This window comes from Gopherus flavomarginatus, chromosome 2 (assembly GCF_025201925.1).
Source record: "Gopherus flavomarginatus isolate rGopFla2 chromosome 2, rGopFla2.mat.asm, whole genome shotgun sequence".
NCBI classification, from domain to species: Eukaryota; Metazoa; Chordata; order Testudines; family Testudinidae; genus Gopherus; species Gopherus flavomarginatus.
In genome coordinates this window covers 160,932,906-160,941,081 of record NC_066618.1, presented here as the reverse complement: position 1 = coordinate 160,941,081, position 8,176 = coordinate 160,932,906, and positions in this window count along the sequence as shown.

Here is an 8,176-nt window from a genome sequence, read left to right as displayed (position 1 = left end):
AAATGGTGGGTTTGGGTGTCTAATTTGGGATGCCCTAAAGAGGCCTGGTTTGTAGAGAAGCGCCCTGAAAATCAAGGCCTTCAAGGCATCTTACCTAGGTCACCTAAAACTCAGGACACCCCAAATCATGAGCCACTTTTGAAAATTTAAGCCAATGTCCCTGCCCTCAGCAACTTACAGATGCCATCAGGGGTTGGGGTGGGAAATGTTGGACACTGAATGGGACAACTATGTGGGAAAGCATCTGTTGCTCTCCAAATTGAGGCAGTGGATCAGAAAAACAAAGCTCTCAAGAACAGAGGCAGAATACTGTTGTGCACCCAAGACTGTTCTTGAGTGAGAGGAATATAGCAAGTCACTGCTGGGTACACTCCAGCCTTTACTGAGCTTCATGCATTATTTACTAGCAACAATAATAGGAACAATGAAACAAGAAGGAACAGGGTGCCCCAGATCAAGTTTATCTTCAAGCTGGTTAAAGCTATTGACCGTCCCCTTCACTAAGTGCTGGAGAAACCTGCATAATTAGGAAGGCTCTTTTGTTTCCACATTCTGAAGGCCCCAGTCCTTCAATCTGGGTAAAATGAATGGTGTTGTTTGAAAAGCTCAATGTTTCCCTGCTCCACAGGTATGTTTCAAATGGGGTCCACTTTTGTCTTCCAACCACTTCGTCCATTAAGAAGACATTTAAGAAAACGGCTGCACCTTTCTGCATCTCTTGTTTGCTTTGCACATGTTTCTCCAACACAGCAACAAAAAGAAGAGATGAGTGATACATTTAAGTGGCCATGAAGCTAAAGGCTTAGGTGTCACTCACCTGCCCAGCCAGGTCACCAACAAAGGTCAAAGAGCAATGCCCTCGCCTCTTCTTTGCGTTCTTCCCACATGCCTTACCAACCCTAATGGGCCCGGGGAATGGAAAGAGTGAACGGGGGAGGTAGGAAAAAGAAAGCAAACCTTGTTACCATAAAAGCACACACAAACAGATCAACACAGCCTTTGTCCCCACACAGTCTGATCACAGGGTTAGGACTAAAGTGAAAACATAGCTAAGTCTCTTAAAGGTGTTGCATTTCACTCAGGTATTGTTGCTCAGGGCTAGTTTCTAGGTAACAATATTTTTCAGGGGGTTGGGAGAAGGGAGAGATTAGCATGGTTTTCCTTTTTCTTTTGATTGTGTATTTTTGTAGACTTAAAAGGTCAGGCAATCTGCAAAACCACATTGCTTTTGTCCTTCTCTCTCAGGTTGGGTCACAACAACTATTTCTAGTAGAAAAGAGAACTAGTAAAAGAGGATGATCCAGTTTATACCGATAAAAGTATTAAATCAGGATCACATAGCCAGATTTTCAAAGTCACTCAGGGCTGGATGTGCCAGCACTCAACTCCCCATTTAGGCATTTGAATAAGAGCCAGAGTTGCAAGAGTGCTCAGGACTCAGCTGCTCCCATGGAGATTTACAGCCAGATTTTCAAACTGGCTCAAGAACCCCCAAGCTCTTTTGTAAACCTGATTACGTATTGTGGGGCTTAGTGAAGCTCTTCTGCAGCTCTGGCCCCCCATTGGGGGTGAGGATGAGCAGTTTTGGCAATCTGGGCCCATGTCCCAAAATCTTTTGGGGGAGGTCATAACAGTTGAAGAAAGCCACCCTTCTGCCATCTATGCTAGTGGTTCTCAACCTTTTGTACTGATGACCTCTTTCACATAGCAAGTCTCTTGAGTGTGACCCCTCCAAAAAATTAAAAACACTTGTTTATATATTTAACACCATTATAAATCCTGGAGGTAAAGCGGGATTTGGGGTGGAGGTTGACAGCTTGCGACCCCCATGTAATAACCTCACAACCCCCTGAGGGGTCCCAACTCCCAGTTTGAGAACCCCTGGTCTACGCTGTACAAAGAAGAACATGCAATGAGTTCATATGAAGTGATCAGAAAGAGGGACTTGTGCTAAACTGAATGCTGCTAAATTATAGAAACGATGCAAAAAGAATGGTCTCACCAATGTCACACACACATTTACAAATATTAATATAAAAAGGGGAATGAATGCATTTTAAGGAGCTTGCACAGTAAATGCTAAAAGTGCAAAGAAAAATCATGGCCCTAGCAAGATCCTCACTGACCATTACCTTTTAGTCACCTAGCTTTTTACTCAGCATCCATTTCTTCATCCTTGCACAGTCAGAACTTCAGGAGACTCGACACCGGTATGAAGACGCACCAGCACAGATCCAGTTGAAGGACTGAGGCCTTTGCATGGGTTTTGGCTGTTTAGGCCCCAGTCCTGCAGTGAGCTCCATACAGACATCCCACTGTGCTACAGAGACTCTTGCTTTCTAGGAGCCACAAGTGGAGAACTCGCTTTGGGATTGGGTCCTTAGGAATTTTTTACATGGGGAAATTGACTGGAATAGTTATTCTGCAACAGCTCCCCACCCTGAAGGTTGTTCTTTTGGAACTCAACACATGGAGTTATTCCAGAATAGCTCTTGTGCTTTAGATTCTCATCCTGCTTATTCTAGAATAATTTCTCCATGTAGATAGGCCCTTAGGTTGTCTGGTCTTTGGAGATATGGACTGTATGGATGGCACCCACCCTGCATACTAATTAAACAAATATCCTCACATTTCCACACAGGACTGGGCATGGACTCCCAGCTGTTGATTTTTTTAAAAAATCCCCAAAGAACTAAGCTTGCTCATGTCAGCATCCCAGCTCCACGCCTCTCAAGAGCAATGTAAGCCAGAGGCCTTAAACCTATGTATAATTCTCTTTCCAAATATAGAGGCTGAAGTAGATACTTAATGGTTTTACTGCAGAGCCTATGAAACTGATGGTTTCCCTTCCCTCTGCCCTGCTCATGATTCTTCATGGAAAAGCACGTGCACAACTTCTGTTTCTAGGCTGCTGGTAAATCAGGTAAGTTTGATAGTCTGCTCTAGATCTTCTTCTGTACTGTGCACCTCATTGCAAAAAACCACAAAACCATTAGCTACCCTGTACACAGCATTACACTGGTGTTCCACTGCATGTGCCCCAAGCAAACTCTATGTCAGCACACATAGCAGATCTGATAGCTCCACAGCAAAAAAAAAAAAAAAAAAAGCAGCAACTGGAGTCTCCCTCAGCAGGACTCCTTCCTAAAGGGCTTATTCTTGAGACTTGGGAGTATTTCAGACAAATATAGCAAAAAGATCCTAAGGGTTGGGATACAACCTCTTGTGGGTCCTCAATATGGGGCTCTCTTCTGAGGCAGCCATCCTCCTTACTAAAACTGCTGTTCTCTGTAGGCAATTTGAGAACTGATTGTCCTCCAGTCCCAGCCCTGCTTCTTCACTGTATCTTGTGCAGCTGTGTGAGGTCTGTGCAAAAGGGTTAACTCCCTGCTTGCTGAAAATAAGTAGACCTTTTGTTGTGCACAAAAAAAAAAACTGTTGCATGCAGTTCAATATACTCCTGGTTCTTTTCTAGTTGCTTGCTCCTAAACCTATCACCGTGAATGACTGGATGTATTGCTAAGCTTTCTGATTTAAAACACTATATCCCACAGCCCTCCCTGTTCTTTTAGGTATAACTAGATTTTAATCAATGAAGCAACAGGGATTTTTAAACCCTAATGTAGCAGAAGCCTGCCCAAGAGACCAGGAGGCTAGGAGCAATTTGAGGAATCTATAGTTTATTGATCCTTGAAATACACTCCCCCGTTTATAGCTATGTTAGTGACTACCTAAGACTAGGGCTACATTGCAAACTGATCCCTCTTGTGCACTGACAGCACACAAATGGACAGGTGAGTACCTAACAAGATTTCCTTTAGCCCTGCAGGATTCCTGAATCAGAAGGACGCCTGGTCTGATTTTCAAAGGTGCCAAGCATGTCCATTTCCCCTGGAGTTCAACACAATTTGTAGCAGCTCAGTGCTTGCTCATCTTAATCAAGCCTCAACAGCTGAATTCAGGGAGCTTTTGGATGCAAAATAAGCTCTTAAGCACAATACAATTTACATTAATGAGGAAGTTTTTAGCCCACAGGCCTGATTGATCTTAAATGTTTTGCCATGTGCTGTTTAAATTTTCAATTAACCCCAGCTCGGCAGCTTTTAGTGAAACAGAGCCTTTCAAGGGCTGTGCTTCCATTGTGGTAAGGAACAATCATTTGCTATGTCATCCTTACTTTCCTTTCCCACAAGATGCAGGAGACCCGAACCACTGGCATCTCAGAGTCACTGCACTGCTGGCACCTTTGGGGACAGGACTCAAGGGGAGAGAGGCAGATCCACCCATTCTGGGTGCCAGAGACTCTCACTGACCAACTGAAAATTCCTTTTTTTTTTTCTTTTTTTTTTTTTTAAAATTACTGCCACTGGCTTTCATCTTTCTGATCCCTGGTTTGAGCCTTTGTCTTTGTTACTATAGGAGACCTGTTCAAAGTCCTAGACTACAAAGTAATCTTCAAATAAACATATAACAAAGGATACCTGAAAAAGTAGATCAATTGCTTTCATTAAACATACCCTAGTATTCTCTCAGAGATTCACTTGTTTTTGACAATTAATGATACAAGAAAATGCCGCTTTCTGCTAAAAAGAAAAAAGAGACAAAAGTAATAAGTTGAACTAAATTTGATAAACAGTTGAACTTTCTACAATGCTATAATATAAAATAAATCCTCCTTCACTTTGCTATACCCATCACCTACCCTTCACTCATTTTCATCTCTCTGTTCCTCCCACCTTCCCTATTCATCCCATCAGTTCCACACAAAACCCCTGGCTCACCAGAAGTTTTGGAAAATGATCTGGAACAATCAAATTCAACACATTGCTTTCCTATATAGCCCTATGAGCTATTCACCATTTCCTTTATCTTACCCCCATCCATCCCTCCAGGGTACATTATCCACAACTGGTGTAACTTGTTCATACAGCACCCAGAACAATACAGGCCTGATCCCCCATTGGGGCCTGCGGGCATTACCATGACACCAATCAAGGTGCTAAAATAGCACAACCAATTCTCATCATAGCTTGAACCACTGAATCACACTTTTGAAGCTGAGACAACGCATTCCAGCGCAGGGGTCCTCAACCTTTTTCTTTTTGAGTCCCTCGTCCATCTCCCCCAGCATGCTATAAAAACTCCACAGCCCACCTGTTTTTCTGCATATAAAAGTCAGGGCCAGGGTTAGCGGATAGCAAGCAGTGTAGTTGCTCAGGGATCCTGTGAAGCTAACTTGCTCAAGCTTTGGCTTCAGCTCTGGGTGGTGGAGTTTGGACCCCCAGGCTTCAGCCCCGGTTAGTGGGGTTCAGCCTTCTGCCTGGGGCCCCAGGAAGTTGAATGCCAGCCCTCCTTGATGGACCCCCTGAAACCTGCTCATGCCTGCCCCAGAGGGCCCCAGACCCCTGGTTAAGAAACACTGTTCTAGTGCAGAGTCAACAAACTCATTCCCTACTCTCTTGATGAGGAATTGTGGGACCTTGGGAAAGCTATTTATGGCATATTTTCAAAGCTTCTGGAGCTTTAGGGCACCATCCCTCTTTGAAGTGTGTGTACAAAAAGCATCTAGTGGAACAGAACCTCAATCCCACCGGAGAATTATCTGTAAAAGTAAGTGCTGAGGATAAAAACCAGATGGTTAAATCCTCACAGAAGAGCACTGTTTAAAGGGAAACATACTTAGGCCCTGAAACACTTCCTTCCACCTTTTTGTTGCTGTTTTTAGAAGTGAAAGTCACCCCTTGAGTTTTATATTTTTGCATGCTGAATTTCGCAAGACACTCTATATCTTCCAGTAAATGATCCTTGGCATACCCCATACCAGTCAGACTGCAAACTTCCTCCCCACTTCACCACTAACCTCAACCCACATCCGGAGGGAGCCCTTTACCTAAGCATGCTTTTGTGCTCACTCAGTTCTCGGCATCTCAGCAGGAAGTACAAGCTCTGTCATAATCTTTCGGGTAATCGTCCCGATAACCATTATCAGGTCAATGAGTTTCTACTAGCATTCCAGACATCAGAAGCAAGTGATTAAGCCACTTGCTGCTGTGGAGGGATATTATCTTACGTATTCATTTAGCTAGCAATCAGAAAAATACCACAATTGAAAGCACATTTCTACTTCAGGTGGTGAAATGCAGAGTTTCATGTCATGTATTACTCCATTTTTTTAAAGCTATCTGTTCTTACTCAAAGGTTCAGTTTAAGCCTTCATTACAATTCCATTTCAAAGTGGCAATCATCCATCCAACTATGGTGGTAGTTTTTAAACCAACCCTCCCAGCAATCAAAATACAGCTATGCCTGCACAATCAGAGGCATGGCGACAACATTACCTTCTACAAAAGATACTGGTAAAACTAGACTTGCACTGTAAAGCATGGATTTTAAAGTTAAATCAAGGTCAGCACTGACAAGTCGAACACAAAATCCCCAGAACAGAATGGTCAAGCTCTTTTAATCTAGGGTGACCAGATGTCCCGATTTTATAGGGACAGTCCTGATTTTTGGGTCATTTTCTTATATAGGCTCCTATTACCCCCCAGTCCCATCCCAATTTTTCACGTTTGCTCTCTGGTCACTCTATCTTAATCTGTGTTTGGGCCTCTCTCAAGCTGAAATTTGAGAGGAATTACAAACCATAAATCATATTAATAGAATAAAAGACAGAAGAGACCATTACAATCATCTAGTCGGACCACCTCCAAAACACAGGTCTATCAAGCCCCTATCTTGTGGTTGAGCAGAGCACATCTTTTAGAAAGATAGGCAACTTCTGCCTCTTTGTGTACACTTGAATTACCTGGAACCCTCCTATACCCTGATGCTATACAGCAAGAAGCATTATTTGGCCTGAGAGGAATAAACAGGATGGTCATCAAGCTAAGATCTGGGCTATGACTCAGGAGCTATGGGTTTTAGTCTCTGCTCTGCTCCAGACTTCCTTTCCGACCACAGGTAAATCATTAGTCTCTGTGTTTCAGATTTCCATCTGTGAAATGGGGATAATTCCTCCCTGCCTCATAGGGGGTGTGTGATAATAAAGTTATTAATAAATATGAAGTGCTCAGTCAGATACCATGTCTGTGCTACGTAGATAATCTACAATATACAAAAAGGCATAATTCCTCGGGCTAGAGATATGAGAAACTCTTTTTGTGAATTTAAGTGCCAGAAAGATTTTTGCATGAGGATTTAGCCTAACTTCTCCTTAAATCATTCCCCCATCTCCTTTCAACTCCTTGTAAGTTGTACAGCTCAAAATCTGTGTTTAAGTCTGGAAACAAGGGTAAAATGCTACTAACAAGCTGGGCTTTTTACATATAAAGAAAACTTGTTATTGAAATGGTATTAATTTTAGAAGGTAAAATCTCCTCAATAATACTTACAGTGATCAGTTATAAAGCTTGAGTCCCAATTCTGGAACTGTTCACTCATTCAAGTAGACCCACTGGAAAAAGCAGAACTACACTTGTAAAAGTTTATAGGATCGGGCCCATAACATACAGAAGCAGCCAGTCCCACACTCATTGCAACCATTAATCAATTCCTTTTCCAAAGTAGCAGCATGCTTTAGGTCAGCACACACAAAGTAGCTCTGGAAATTTAGCAGAACATTCAGATTGCATCAGGTCAGCGTGGTCTTTGAGAAGCCTTTTGCTGTAGATCTGATCTATGTTCTAAAAACTGATTGAAACATTATGCTTACTATGCAAGCTGCTATTTTCTGGAGTAGCCAGTGTTTTAAATGCAGCACACATTGTAGTAGTTAGCTACATAGTGATGTCCTAGTCAGATCTGAAGCGTAAAATACTCCGCATCTCTGTAGCTCTAAGATATGGGGAGCTATAGAGCTCTACTGACATTAATTATGCCTCACAACAGCCTCTGAAGATAGATATTTGATCTATTTGGAAATTCCTATCAAACAGCAAGCTGTGTTTACAAGATTGAACAGTGGCCATGATACAGGCATAAGACAGATCCATCCCCAATAATTTTTCCTCCTCACTGATTGGGGAAACTCTTCATTCACCAATGAAGTGCAGCAACTTCTGGGATGGAGCTTAACCCCTTGAACAGCATATACAATCATGCCACAACAATTTAAAACAGGAAGTGAAAACATACGAAGTGTTTAGATAGGCAGAACATAATTGCCAGAACTTGGTCA